Below are 13,747 nucleotides of genomic sequence, written 5' to 3'. Positions count from 1 at the left end.
AACTTCAACTGACCTCCAGGGGAAGAGGCCGAATTTTCACTTGTTCTGGCCGACATCGGGAACCAGCCGAGTCGGACGCTTTACGGCGGAGCAGCCGTTGGCACTTAGAAAATATTCGTTAAACTTCAACTGACCTCCAGGGGAAGAGGCCGAATTTTCACTTGTTCTGGCCGACATCGGGAACCAGCCGAGTCGGACGCTTTACGGCGGAGCAGCCGTTGGCACTTAGAAAATATTCGTTAATCTTGAACGGACCTCCAGGGGAAGAGGCCGAATATTCACTTGTTCTGGCCGACATCGGGAACCAGCCGAGTCGGACGCTTTACGGCGGAGCAGCCGTTGGCACTTAGAAAATATTCGTTAATCTTGAACGGACCTCCAGGGGAAGAGGCCGAATATTCACTTGTTCTGGCCGACATCGGGAACCAGCCGAGTCGGACTCTTTACGGCGGAACAGCCGTTGGCACTTAGGAAATATTCGCCGAACTTGGCCGGACTTCCAGGGGAAGAGGCCGGATTTTCACTTGTTCTGGCCGACATCGGGAACCAGCCGAGTCGGACACTTTACGGCGGAGCAGCCGTTGGCACTTAGGAAATATTTGCCAAAATGTTCCGGACCTCCAGGGGAAGAGGCCGAATATTCACTTGTTCTGGCCGACATCGGGAACCAGCCGAGTCGGACACTTTAAGGCTGAGCAGCCGTTGGCACTTAGGAAATATTCGCCTTAACTCGGCCGGACTTCCAGGGGAAGAGGCCGGATTTTCACTTGTTCTGGCCGACATCGGGAACCAGCCGAGTCGGACACTTTAAGGCTGAGCAGCCGTTGGCACTTAGGAAATATTTGCCTTAACTCGGCCGGACTTCCAGGGGAAGAGGCCGGATTTTCACTTGTTCTGGACGACCGGGGGAACCGGCCGAGTCGGACACTTTACGGCGGAGCAGCCGTTGGCACTTAGGAAATATTTGCCAAAATGTTCCGGACCTCCAGGGGAAGAGGCCGGATTTTCACTTGTTCTGGCCGACATCGGGAACCAGCCGAGGCGGACACTTTACGGCGGAACAGCCGTTGGCACTTAGGAAATATTCGCCAAAATGTTCCGGACCTCCAGGGGAAGAGGCCGATTTTTCACTTGTTCTGGCCGACATCGGGAACCAGCCGAGTCGGACCCTTTACGGCGGAACAGCCGTTGGCACTTAGGAAATATTTGCCTTAACTCGGCCGGACTTCCAGGGGAAGAGGCCGGATTTTCACTTGTTCTGGCCGACATCGGGAACCGGCCGAGTCGGACACTTTAAGGCTGAGCAGCCGTTGGCACTTAGGAAATATTCGCCTTAACTCGGCCGGACTTCCAGGGGAAGAGGCCGGATTTTCACTTGTTCTGGCCGACATCGGGAACCAGCCGAGTCGGACACTTTAAGGCTGAGCAGCCGTTGGCACTTAGGAAATATTCGCCTTAACTCGGCCGGACTTCCAGGGGAAGAGGCCGGATTTTCACTTGTTCTGGCCGACATCGGGAACCAGCCGAGTCGGACTCTTTACGGCGGAACAGCCGTTGGCACTTAGGAAATATTTGCCTTAACTCGGCCGGACTTCCAGGGGAAGAGGCCGGATTTTCACTTGTTCTGGCCGACATCGGGAACCAGCCGAGTCGGACTCTTTACGGCGGAACAGCCGTTGGCACTTAGGAAATATTCGCCGAACTTGGCCGGACTTCCAGGGGAAGAGGCCGATTTTTCACTTGTTCTGGCCGACATCGGGAACCAGCCGAGTCGGACTCTTTACGGCGGAACAGCCGTTGGCACTTAGGAAATATTTGCCTTAACTCGGCCGGACTTCCAGGGGAAGAGGCCGAATTTTCACTTGTTCTGGCCGACATCGGGAACCAGCCGAGTCGGACTCTTTACGGCGGAACAGCCGTTGGCACTTAGGAAATATTCGCCGAACTTGGCCGGACTTCCAGGGGAAGAGGCCGATTTTTCACTTGTTCTGGCCGACATCGGGAACCAGCCGAGTCGGACCCTTTACGGCGGAACAGCCGTTGGCACTTGGGAAATATTTGCCTTAACTCGGCCGGACTTCCAGGGGAAGAGGCCGAATTTTCACTTGTTCTGGCCGACATCGGGAACCAGCCGAGTCGGACTCTTTACGGCGGAACAGCCGTTGGCACTTAGAAAATATTCGTTAAACTTCAACTGACCTCCAGGGGAAGAGGCCGAATTTTCACTTGTTCTGGCCGACATCGGGAACCAGCCGAGTCGGACTCTTTACGGCGGAACAGCCGTTGGCACTTAGAAAATATTCGTTAAACTTCAACTGACCTCCAGGGGAAGAGGCCGAATTTTCACTTGTTCTGGCCGACATCGGGAACCAGCCGAGTCGGACGCTTTTCGGCGGAGCAGCCGTTGGCACTTAGAAAATATTCGTTAATCTTGAACGGACCTCCAGGGGAAGAGGCCGAATTTCCACTTATTCTGGCCGACATCGGGAACCAGCCGAGTCGGACGCTTTACGGCGGAGCAGCCGTTGGCACTTAGGAAATATTTGCCTTAACTCGGCCGGACTTCCAGGGGAAGAGGCCGATTTTTCACTTGTTCTGGCCGACATCGGGAACCAGCCGAGTCGGACCCTTTACGGCGGAACAGCCGTTGGCACTTAGGAAATATTTGCCTTAACTCGGCCGGACTTCCAGGGGAAGAGGCCGATTTTTCACTTGTTCTGGCCGACATCGGGAACCAGCCGAGTCGGACTCTTTACGGCGGAACAGCCGTTGGCACTTAGGAAATATTCGCCAAAATGTTCCGGACCTCCAGGGGAAGAGGCCGAATTTTCACTTGTTCTGGCCGACCGGGGGAACCAGCCGAGGCGGACACTTTACGGCGGAGCACCCGTTGGCACTTAGAAAATATTCGCCAAAATGTTCCGGACCTCCAGGGAAAGAGGCCGAATTTTCGCTCGTTCGGGCCGACCGGGAGAACCGGCCGAGGCGGACACTTTACGGCGGTTGAGCCGTTGGCACTTAGAAATTATTCAGACTTCCATCAAACACACATCGGCCTTTTGCCGTCACTGCCCGGGATGGGCACCGTGGTAGCTCGGACAGTTCGTGTGACAGCTTCCGCTGGCACTTAGACAATTTTTAAAATGAAAATAAACAGTTCTGCACATACGTGCCGACTATATTTTGCGAAAGGGGGGTAAAGTGATGAGTACACTAAGTGGGGGGACCAAGTACATAAAGCCCTCCCCTGGTACCTCAGAGAGGCCGAATTGACACATTTTGTGTCCGACCGCGGGAACCAGCCGAGGCGGACGCTTTTCGGCGCAAGAGCCGTTGGCACTTAGAAAATATTCGTTAATCTTGAACGGACCTCCAGGGGAAGAGGCCGAATTTTCACTTGTTCTGGCCGACATCGGGAACCAGCCGAGGCGGACGCTTTTCGGCGCAAGAGCCGTTGGCACTTAGAAAATATTCGTTAATCTTGAACGGACCTCCAGGGGAAGAGGCCGAATTTTCACTTGTTCTGGCCGACATCGGGAACCAGCCGAGTCGGACGCTTTACGGCGGAGCAGCCGTTGGCACTTAGAAAATATTCGTTAATCTTGAACGGACCTCCAGGGGAAGAGGCCGAATTTTCACTTGTTCTGGCCGACATCGGGAACCAGCCGAGTCGGACGCTTTACGGCGGAGCAGCCGTTGGCACTTTGAAAATATTCGTTAAACTTCAACTGACCTCCAGGGGAAGAGGCCGAGTTTCCACTTGTTCTGGCCGACATCGGGAACCAGCCGAGTCGGACACCTTACGGCGGAAGAGCCGATGGCACTTAGAAAATATTCGTTAAACTTGAACGGACCTCCAGGGGAAGAGGCCGAATTTTCGCTTGTTCAGGCCGACCGGAGGAACCGGCCGAGTCGGACACCTTACGGCGGAAGAGCCGATGGCACTTAGAAAATATTCGTTAAACTTGACAGGACCTCCAGGGGAAGAGGCCGAATTTTCGCTCGTTCAGGCCGACCGGAGGAACCGGCCGAGTCGGACACCTTACGGCGGAAGAGCCGATGGCACTTAGAAAATATTCGTTAAACTTGACAGGACCTCCAGGGGAAGAGGCCGAATTTTCGCTCGTTCAGGCCGACCGGAGGAACCGGCCGAGTCGGACACATTACGGCGGAAGAGCCGATGGCACTTAGAAAATATTCGTTAAACTTGACAGGACCTCCAGGGGAAGAGGCCGAATTTTCGCTCGTTCAGGCCGACCGGAGGAACCGGCCGGGTCGGACACCTTACGGCGGAAGAGCCGATGGCACTTAGAAAATATTCGCCAAAATGTTCCGGACCTCCAGGGGAAGAGGCCGAATTTTCACTTGTTCAGGCCGACCGGAGGAACCGGCCGGGTCGGACACGTTACGGCGGAACAGCCGTTGGCACTTAGAAAATATTCGTCAAAGTCGTCCGGACCTCCAGGGGAAGAGGCCGAATTTTCGCTCGTTCGGAGCCGACCGGAGGAACCGGCCGGGTCGGACACGTTACGGCGCAACAGCCGTTCGCACTTAGAAAATATTCGCCAAAGTCGTCCGGACCTCCAGGGGAAGAGGCCGAATTTTCGCTCGTTCGGGCCGACCGGAGGAACCGGCCGGGTCGGACACGTTACGGCGCAACAGCCGTTGGCACTTTGAAAATATTCGCCAAAATGTTCCGGACCTCCAGGGGAAGAGGCCGAATTTTCGCTCGTTCGGGCCGACCGGAGGAACCGGCCGGGTCGGACACGTTACGGCGCAACAGCCGTTGGCACTTTGAAAATATTCGCCAAAATGTTCCGGACCTCCAGGGGAAGAGGCCGAATTTTCGCTCGTTCGGGCCGACCGGAGGAACCGGCCGGGTCGGACACGTTACGGCGCAACAGCCGTTGGCACTTTGAAAATATTCGCCAAAATGTTCCGGACCTCCAGGGGAAGAGGCCGAATTTTCGCTCGTTCGGGCCGACCGGAGGAACCGGCCGGGTCGGACACTTTACGGCGCAACAGCCGTTGGCACTTTGAAAATATTCGCCAAAATGTTCCGGACCTCCAGGGGAAGAGGCCGAATTTTCGCTCGTTCGGGCCGACCGGGAGAACCAGCCGAGGCGGACACTTTACGGCGCAACAGCCGTTGGCACTTTGAAAATATTCGCCAAAATGTTCCGGACCTCCAGGGGAAGAGGCCGAATTTTCGCTCGTTCGGGCCGACCGGGAGAACCAGCCGAGGCGGACACTTTACGGCGGTTGAGCCGTTGGCACTTAGAAATTATTCAGACTTCCATCAAACACACATCGGCCTTTTGCCGTCACTGCCCGGGATGGGCACCGTGGTAGCTCGGACAGTTCGTGTGACAGCTTCCGCTGGCACTTAGAAAATTTTTAAAATGAAAATAAACAGTTCTGCACATACGTGCCGACTATATTTTGCGAAAGGGGGGTAAAGTGATGAGTACACTAACTGGGGGGACCAAGTACATAAAGCCTACCCCTGGTACCTCAGAGAGGCCGAATTTTCGAATTCTGAGGCCGAGCTGGGGAACCAGACGAGGCGGACACTTTTCCGAGCGAGAGCCGATGGCACTTAGAAAATTTTCGGCTAAGTCGGCAGGACTTCCAGAGCGAGAGGCCGAATATTCGTCATCTGTGGCCGACCGGGGAACCAGCGAAGGCGGATAGGCGGTCACGGATGTCCCGCCGGCTGGTCCGCGGGCCAATTTGGGTCCCGTAATTTAGCGGTCGCGGTCCGGAATCCACGCCGGCCGGGGAACCAGCGCAGGCGGATAGGCGGTCACGGAGGTCCCGCCGGCTGGTCCGCGGGCCAATTTTGGTCCCGTAAGTGAGCGGCCGCGGCCCGGAATACACGCCGACCGGGGAACCAGCGAAGGCGGATAGGCGGTCACGGAGGTCCCGCCGGCTGGTCCGCGGGCCAATTGGGGTCCCGTAAATTAGCGGTCGCGGCCCGGAATTCGCGCCGGCCGGGGAACCAGCGCAGGCGCATAGGCGGTCACGGAGGTCCCGCCGGCTGGTCCGCGGGCCAATCGGGGTCCCGTAAGTTAGCGGTCGCGGCCCGGAATTCGCGCCGGCCGGGGAACCAGCGCAGGCGGATAGGCGGTCACGGAGGTCCCGCCGGCTGGTCCGCGGGCCAATCGGGGTCCCGTAAGTTAGCGGTCGCGGCCCGGAATTCGCGCCGGCCGGGGAACCAGCGCAGGCGGATAGGCGGTCACGGAGGTCCCGCCGGCTGGTCCGCGGGCCAATCGGGGTCCCGTAAGTTAGCGGTCGCGGCCCGGAATTCGCGCCGGCCCGCAGCCACCACCAGGCGGATAGGCGGTCACGGAGGTCCCGCCGGCCGGTCCGCGGGGGGAACTGCGCCCTCTGGCGGACACGCTATTGTAAATGAATGGGGTTTGGCACTTAGTGCATTTTTCGCCGAAGCCGACGAGCGCTCCGGGCGAGGAGGCCGGATTCTCGCCATCCGTGGCCGGCCGGGGAACCGGCCAAGGCGGATAGGCGGTCACGGGGGTCCCGCCGGCTGGTCCGCGGGCCAATTGGGGTCCCGTAAGTTAGCGGTCGCGGCCCGGAATCCGCGCCGGCCAGCAGCCACCGGGAGGCGGATAGGCTGTCACGGAGGTCCCGCCGGCTGGTCCGCGGGCCATTTAGGGTCCCGTAGGTGAGCGGTCGCGGCCCGGAATCCAGGCCGGCCAGGAGGCACCGCCAGGCGGATAGGCGGTCACGGAGGTCCCGCCAGCTGGTCCGCGGGCCATTTATGGTCCCGTAAGTTAGCGGTCGCGGCCCGGAATCCACGCCGGCCAGGAGGCACCGGCAGGCGGATGGGCGGTCACGGAGGTCCCGCCAGCTGGTCCGCGGGCCGTTTAGGGTCCCGTAAGTTAGCGGTCGCGGCCCGGAATCCACGCCGGCCAGGAGGCACCGCCAGGCGGGTAGGCTGTCACGGAGGTCCCGCCAGCTGGTCCGCGGGCCAATTAGGGTCCCGTAAGTTAGCGGTCGCGGCCCGGAATCCGCGCCGGCCAGCAGCCACCGCCAGGCGGGTAGGCTGTCACGGAGGTCCCGCCGGCCGGTCCGCGGGCCAATCAGGGTCCCGTAAGTGAGCGGTCGCGGCCCGGAATGCACGCCGGCCAGCAGGCACCGCCAGGCGGATAGGCGGTCACGGAGGTCCCGCCGGCCGGTCCGCGGGCCAATCAGGGTCCCGTAAGTGAGCGGTCGCGGCCCGGAATGCACGCCGGCCAGGAGGCACCGCCAGGCGGATAGGCGGTCACGGAGGTCCCGCCGGCCGGTCCGCTGGCCAATTACCTCCAGCCGAGCGGATATGAACTTTATTAGCACCTTCTACGAGATGGCGGAGCCTTATTCGACAACCAGCACCTCGGCTTAGCATTTTCCACGGCCCGCTGATCTTCCAGAAGACGTCCAGCCGGTTTCCTCCTCACATTTTAAGCCGGCCGAGGCTTCCGGCACCCCGGCTAAGCTTTCTCCACGGCCCGCTGAGCTTCCAGAAGACCTCCAGCCGGTTCTCCCGGTGCTTTCCTCCTCACGTTTTAAGCCGGCCGAGGCTTCCGGCACCCCGGCTAAGCTTTTTCCCACACCCCGCTGAGCTTCCAGGGGACCTCCAGCCGGTTCTCCGCGCGCTTCCTCCTCACTTTTAAGCCGGCCGAGGCTCCAGGCACCCCGGCCAAGCGTTTCCCACGGCCCGCTGAGCTTCCAGGGGACCTCCAGCCGGTTCTCCCGGTGCCTCGCGCCTCGCTTTGTGAGCCGGCCGAGGCTTCCAGCACCTCGGCTGAGCGTTTCCCACGGCCCGCTGAGCTTCCAGGGGACCTCCAGCCGGTTCTCCCGGTGCCTCGCGCCTCGCTTTGCGAGCCGGCCGAGGCTTCCAGCACCTCGGCTGAGCGTTTTCGGCGGCCCGTTGCTCTCCCGGAGGTCGCAACGGGGAGTTACCTCCCTCTCGCGGACACGGCGAGTAAATACACCGCCTCTCGCACTTTGCGCGGGTAAACGGCGGGAGTAACTGTGACTCTCTTAAGGTAGGCTCACTTGACATTTATTTATTCATGTATTTATTTATTTTTGACGGTTCGCGGAGGCGATGACGCTCCGCGCGGGTAAACGGCGGGAGTAACTGCGACTCTCCTAAGGTATGCTCACTTGACTATTTATTCATGTATTTATTTATTTTTGACGGTTCGCGGAGGCGATGACGCTCCGCGCGGGTAAACGGCGGGAGTAACTGTGACTCTCTTAAGGTAGGCTCACTTGACATCTATTTACTTATGTATTTATTTATTTTTGACGGTTCGCGGAGGCGATGACGCTCCGCGCGGGTAAACGGCGGGAGTAACTGTGACTCTCTTAAGGTAGGCTCACTTGACATTTATTCATTTATGTACTTATTTATTTTTGACGGTTCGCGGAGGCGATGACGCTCCGCGCGGGTAAACGGCGGGAGTAACTGTGACTCTCTTAAGGTAGGCTCACTTGACATTTATTTTGGCGGTTCGCGGAGGCGCCGGGAGGCCGTGCGCGCGCGCGCAGAGCGGCCGAATAACGCTCCGCCGGCCCCGGGTGATTACCGAGAGGCTCCCCGGCCTCGCGGAGCTCCGACGCTCCTCCGCGGGACCTCCGGCGGCCGGCGCGCTCGCGCACCACCCCCCGGCACCGCCGGGAGGCCGTGCGCGCGCGCGCAGAGCGGCCGAATAACGCTCCGCCGGCCCCGGGTGATTACCGAGAGGCTCCCCGGCCTCGCGGAGCTCCGACGCTCCTCCGCGGGACCTCCGGCGGCCGGCGCGCTCGCGCACCACCCCCCGGTGCTCCGGCGGCCCCGGGTGACGACTAAGAGGCTCCCCGGCCGGCCTCGCGGAGCTCCGGCGCTCCTCCGCGGGACTTCCAGCGGCCGGCGCGCTCACGCACCACCCCCCGGCACCACCCGGGAGGCCGTGCTCGCGCGCCAAGTGGCCGAAAATAGCTCCAAGCCCAGCGGATCGGCTGCTTGGAAGCACCGCGCCGTCCGGCTCCACCTGGTACCTCGCACGGCTCTCATCTCCCCCCCGCACGGACTTCCGAGCGCTCGGGGAGACGCTCGGAAGCTGCCGGTGCCGCCGCGGCGGGGAATTGCCTCCCTCTGGCGGACGCGGCGAGTAAAAACACCACCTCTCGCACTTTGCGCACACTTACTTGCGTGGGTCCGCTTCCGATGACACTTTGAGCGGCCAAACGGCGGGAGTAACTACGACTCTCTTAAGGTAGGCTCACTTGACATTTATTTATGTATTTATTTATTTTTGACGGTTCGCGGAGGCGATGACGCTCCGCGCGGGTAAACGGCGGGAGTAACTGTGACTCTCTTAAGGTAGCCTGACTCGACGTCTTTTTCAACGGTGGCTGGAGGACCCGGGCGGTTCTCGGGGGTGCGTCGCTCCTCACTTTTGACGCCCGAGGAGGCTCCCGGCACCTCGGCTACGCGTTTTCGGCGGCCCGCTGAGCTTCCAGAAGACCTCCAGCCGGTTCTCCCGGTGCTTTCCTCCTCACGTTTTAAGCCGGCCGAGGCTCCCGGCACCCCGGCCAAGCGTTTCCCACGGCCCGCTGAGCTTCCAGGGGACCTCCGGCCGGTTCTCCGCGCGCTTTCCTCCTCACTTTTAAGCCGGCCGAGGCTTCCGGCACCCCGGCCAAGCGTTTCCCACGTCCCGCTGAGCTTCCAGGGGACCTCCGGCCGGTTCTCCGCGCGCTTTCCTCCTCACATTTTAAGCCGGCCGAGGCTCCAGGCACCCCGGCTAAGCTTTCTCCACGGCCCGCTGAGCTTCCAGGGGACCTCCGGCCGGTTCTCCGCGCGCTTTCCTCCTCACTTTTAAGCCGGCCGAGGCTTCCGGCACCCCGGCCAAGCCTTTCCCACGGCCCGCTGAGCTTCCAGGGGACATCCAGCCGGTTCTCCGCGCGCCCCCCTCCTAACTCGACGCCCGAGGAGGCTCCAGGCACCCCGGCCGAGCCTTTTCGGCGGCCCGCTGATCTCCCGGAGGTCGCAACGGGGAATTGCCTCCCTCTCGCGGACACGGCGCGTAAATGCACCGCCTCTCGCACTTTGCGCACACTCACTCGCATCGCTACGCCTCCCGTGGCACTTTAAGCGACCGGGACCACCGCGAGCGCGGGCGATGACTAAGAGGCTCCCCGGCCGGCCTCGCGGAGCTCCGACGCTCCCCCGCGGGACTTCCGGCGGCCGGCCGGAGCCTCGGCACGGCTGCCGCACTCCCTAATAACACCCCGCGGACCCCCGCGAGCCGAACGCTCGCTGCCGCGGGCGACCCGTGCCAAGGCGGACGCGTGACGGCGCGGGAGCCCTCGGCACTATATCACGGTCACGTATGTAGTCAAATCGTGTAAAATCACCGTTAGTTTATTCATAATATAGGTAATAATTAAATAAATATTAACATCGCGTATATCATTAATAAACACATGTATGTATTTATTTAATAATTAAATAAATATTAACATCGCGTATAATCATGCGCAATACTTCGTGGCCGACCGGGGAACCGGCGAAGGCGGACGCATCGCGGCGCGAGAGCCGTTGGCACTTTGGAAAAATAAATAAATAAATAAATAAATAAATAATAATTCGCCGACCGGGCTCCGGGGGGAGAGGCCGATTTTTGGCCGTTCGTGGCCGACCGGGGAACCGGCGAAGGCGGACGCATCGCGGCGCGAGAGCCGTTGGCACTTTGGAAAAATAAATAAATAAATAAATAAATAAATAAATAATTCGCCGACCGGGCTCCGGGGCAAGAGGCCGAATTTTCGCTCGTTCGGGCCGACCGGGGAACCGGCGAAGGCGGACGCAGCGCGGCGCGAGAGCCGTTGGCACTTTGAAAAAAAAAAAAAAAAAAAAAAAAAAAAATTCGCCCACCGGGCTCCGGGGGAAGAGGCCGGCTTTTCGCCGTTCGCGGCCGACCGGGGAACCGGCGAAAGCGGACGCGCTCTCTAACGAGCCCCGCCGGCCGGAGGAAGTGCGCCCTCTGGCGGACACGCCGTTGTAAATGAATGGGGTTTGGCACTTAGTGCATTTTTCGCCCAAGTCGAAGCGCGCTCCGGGCGAGGAGGCCGGATTCTCGCCACCCGTGGCCGGCCGGGGAACCGGCCAAGGCGGACGCGCTCTCTAACGAGCCCCGCCGGCCGGAGGAAGTGCGCCCTCTGGCGGACACGCCGTTGTAAATGAATGGGGTTTGGCACTTGGTGCATTTTTCGCCCAAGTCGAAGCGCGCTCCGGGCGAGGAGGCCGGATTCTCGCCACCCGTGGCCGGCCGGGGAACCGGCGAAGGCGGATAGGCTTTCACGGAGGATCCGCCGGCTGGTCCGCGGGCCGATTAGGGTCCCGCGAGTGAGCGGTGGCGGTCCGGAATCCAGGCCGGCCAGGAGGCACCGCCAGGCGGATAGGCTTTCACGGAGGTCCCGCCGGCTGGTCCGCGGGCCGATTAGGGTCCCGCGAGTGAGCGGTGGCGGTCCGGAATCCAGGCCGGCCCGGAGCCACCGCCAGGCGGATAGGCTTTCACGGAGGAGCCGCCGGCTGGTCCGCCGGGGGAAGTGCGCCCTCTGGCGGACACGCCGTTGTAAATGAATGGGGTTTGGCACTTTGTGCATTTTTCGACCAGCGGCAACGCAGGCTGACGGGCGGCCGCTTCCGCGGGCCGGCACTACTCTACGGAGGCGCTAGCCGCCTCCGGTGGGGGCCGTGTGATCTCGCTGGATGCCCGAGGACCTTCCGCCAGGCCCGGCCGCAGCTTTTGCGCGCGCCCGGTCCTATTACCTGGTGGAAGCTGGAGGCCGGGGCTCGGCAGCTCGCTGCCCGGGGACCCTCCGCGAGGCCCGGCCGCAGCTTTTACGCACGGCCGCTGCTATTCTCTGGCTCCGGCTTCGTCCCGGAGGGTGCTTGGGGAACGGCGGCGCACACCGCGAACGGCCGGTGGCGGTCGGCCGGTGGCGGTCGGCTGGTGGCGGTCGGCTGGTGGCGGTCGGGGGTGGCGCTTGGGGATGGCGCTTGGGGATGGTGGCTGTCGGCTGGTGGCGGTCGGCTGGTGGCGCTTGGGGATGGCGCTTGGGGATGGTGGCTGTCGGCTGGTGGCGGTCGGCTGGTGGCGGTCGCCTTGTGGCGGTCGGGGATGGCGCTTGGGGATGGTGGCTGTCGCCTTGTGGCGGTCGGCTGGTGGCGGTCGGCTGGTGGCGGTCGGGGGGTGGCGGTCGGGGGTGGCGCTTGGGGATGGTGGCTGTCGCCTTGTGGCGGTCGGCTGGTGGCGGTCGGCTGGTGGCGGTCGGGGGGTGGCGGTCGGGGGTGGCGCTTGGGGATGGTGGCTGTCGCCTTGTGGCGGTCGGCTGGTGGCGGTCGGCTGGTGGCGGTCGGCTGGTGGCGGTCGGGGGTGGCGCTTGGGGATGGTGGCTGTCGCCTTGTGGCGGTCGGCTGGTGGCGGTCGGCTGGTGGCGGTCGGGGGTGGCGCTTGGGGATGGTGGCTGTCGCCTTGTGGCGGTCGGCTGGTGGCGGTCGGCTGGTGGCGGTCGGGGGGTGGCGGTCGGGGGTGGCGCTTGGGGATGGTGGCTGTCGCCTTGTGGCGGTCGGCTGGTGGCGGTCGGCTGGTGGCGGTCGGCTGGTGGCGGTCGGGGGTGGCGCTTGGGGATGGTGGCTGTCGCCTTGTGGCGGTCGGCTGGTGGCGGTCGGCTGGTGGCGGTCGGGGGGTGGCGGTCGGGGGTGGCGCTTGGGGATGGTGGCTGTCGCCTTGTGGCGGTCGGCTGGTGGCGGTCGGCTGGTGGCGGTCGGGGGGTGGCGGTCGGGGGTGGCGCTTGGGGATGGTGGCTGTCGCCTTGTGGCGGTCGGCTGCTGGCGGTCGGCTGGTGGCGGTCGGCTGGTGGCGGTCGGGGGTGGCGCTTGGGGATGGTGGCTGTCGCCTTGTGGCGGTCGGCTGGTGGCGGTCGGCTGGTGGCGGTCGGGGGTGGCGCTTGGGGTTGGTGGCTGTCGCCTTGTGGCGGTCGGCTGGTGGCGGTCGGCTGGTGGCGCTTGGGGATGGTGGCTGTCGCCTTGTGGCGGTCGGCTGGTGGCGGTCGCCTTGTGGCGGTCGGGGATGGCGCTTGGGGATGGTGGCTGTCGCCTTGTGGCGGTCGGCGGTGGTGGTTTGGGACCGGCGTCCGGCGCAAAGTGCGTGTTGCGCGGGCCGGAGAAAATTTAGGCCAGGGGCCCGCCGCTGGAGAAATTTTTAGGTACCAGGGGTGGATTTTTTTTGTCACCGCAGGAGGGGGACGTTGCCTCCGTCCGTGTCCGACGGAAAGTGCGTGTTGCGCGGGCCGGAGAAAGTTTAGGCCAGGGGCCCGCCGCTGGAGAAATTTTTAGGTACCAGGGGTGGATTTTTTTTGTCACCGCAGGAGGGGGACGTTGCCTCCGTCGGTGTCCGGCGGAAAGTGCGTGTTGCGCGGCCCGGAGAAAGTTTAGGCCCGGGGCCCGCCGCTGGAGGAATTTTTAGGTACCAGGAGCGGATGTACTTACTTCCACAGCGCCCGCGCGCTCCCGGCCGGTGTCCGAGGATGCTGCCTCATCCCCGGACGCGCCTCTTACGCACGCCCGCTGTCATCCTCCGGAGACTGAGTTCCACTTAGTGGAGGCTAAGTTCCACTTGGGGGAGGCTGCCTACTCCCGGCTGACGCCCGAGGATGCTGCCTCATCCCCGGACGCGCCTCTTACGCACGC

Source organism: Syngnathus scovelli, unplaced genomic scaffold (assembly GCF_024217435.2).
Source record: "Syngnathus scovelli strain Florida unplaced genomic scaffold, RoL_Ssco_1.2 HiC_scaffold_186, whole genome shotgun sequence".
Classification (NCBI taxonomy): domain Eukaryota; kingdom Metazoa; phylum Chordata; class Actinopteri; order Syngnathiformes; family Syngnathidae; genus Syngnathus; species Syngnathus scovelli.
This window is presented reverse-complemented; position numbering follows the sequence as displayed.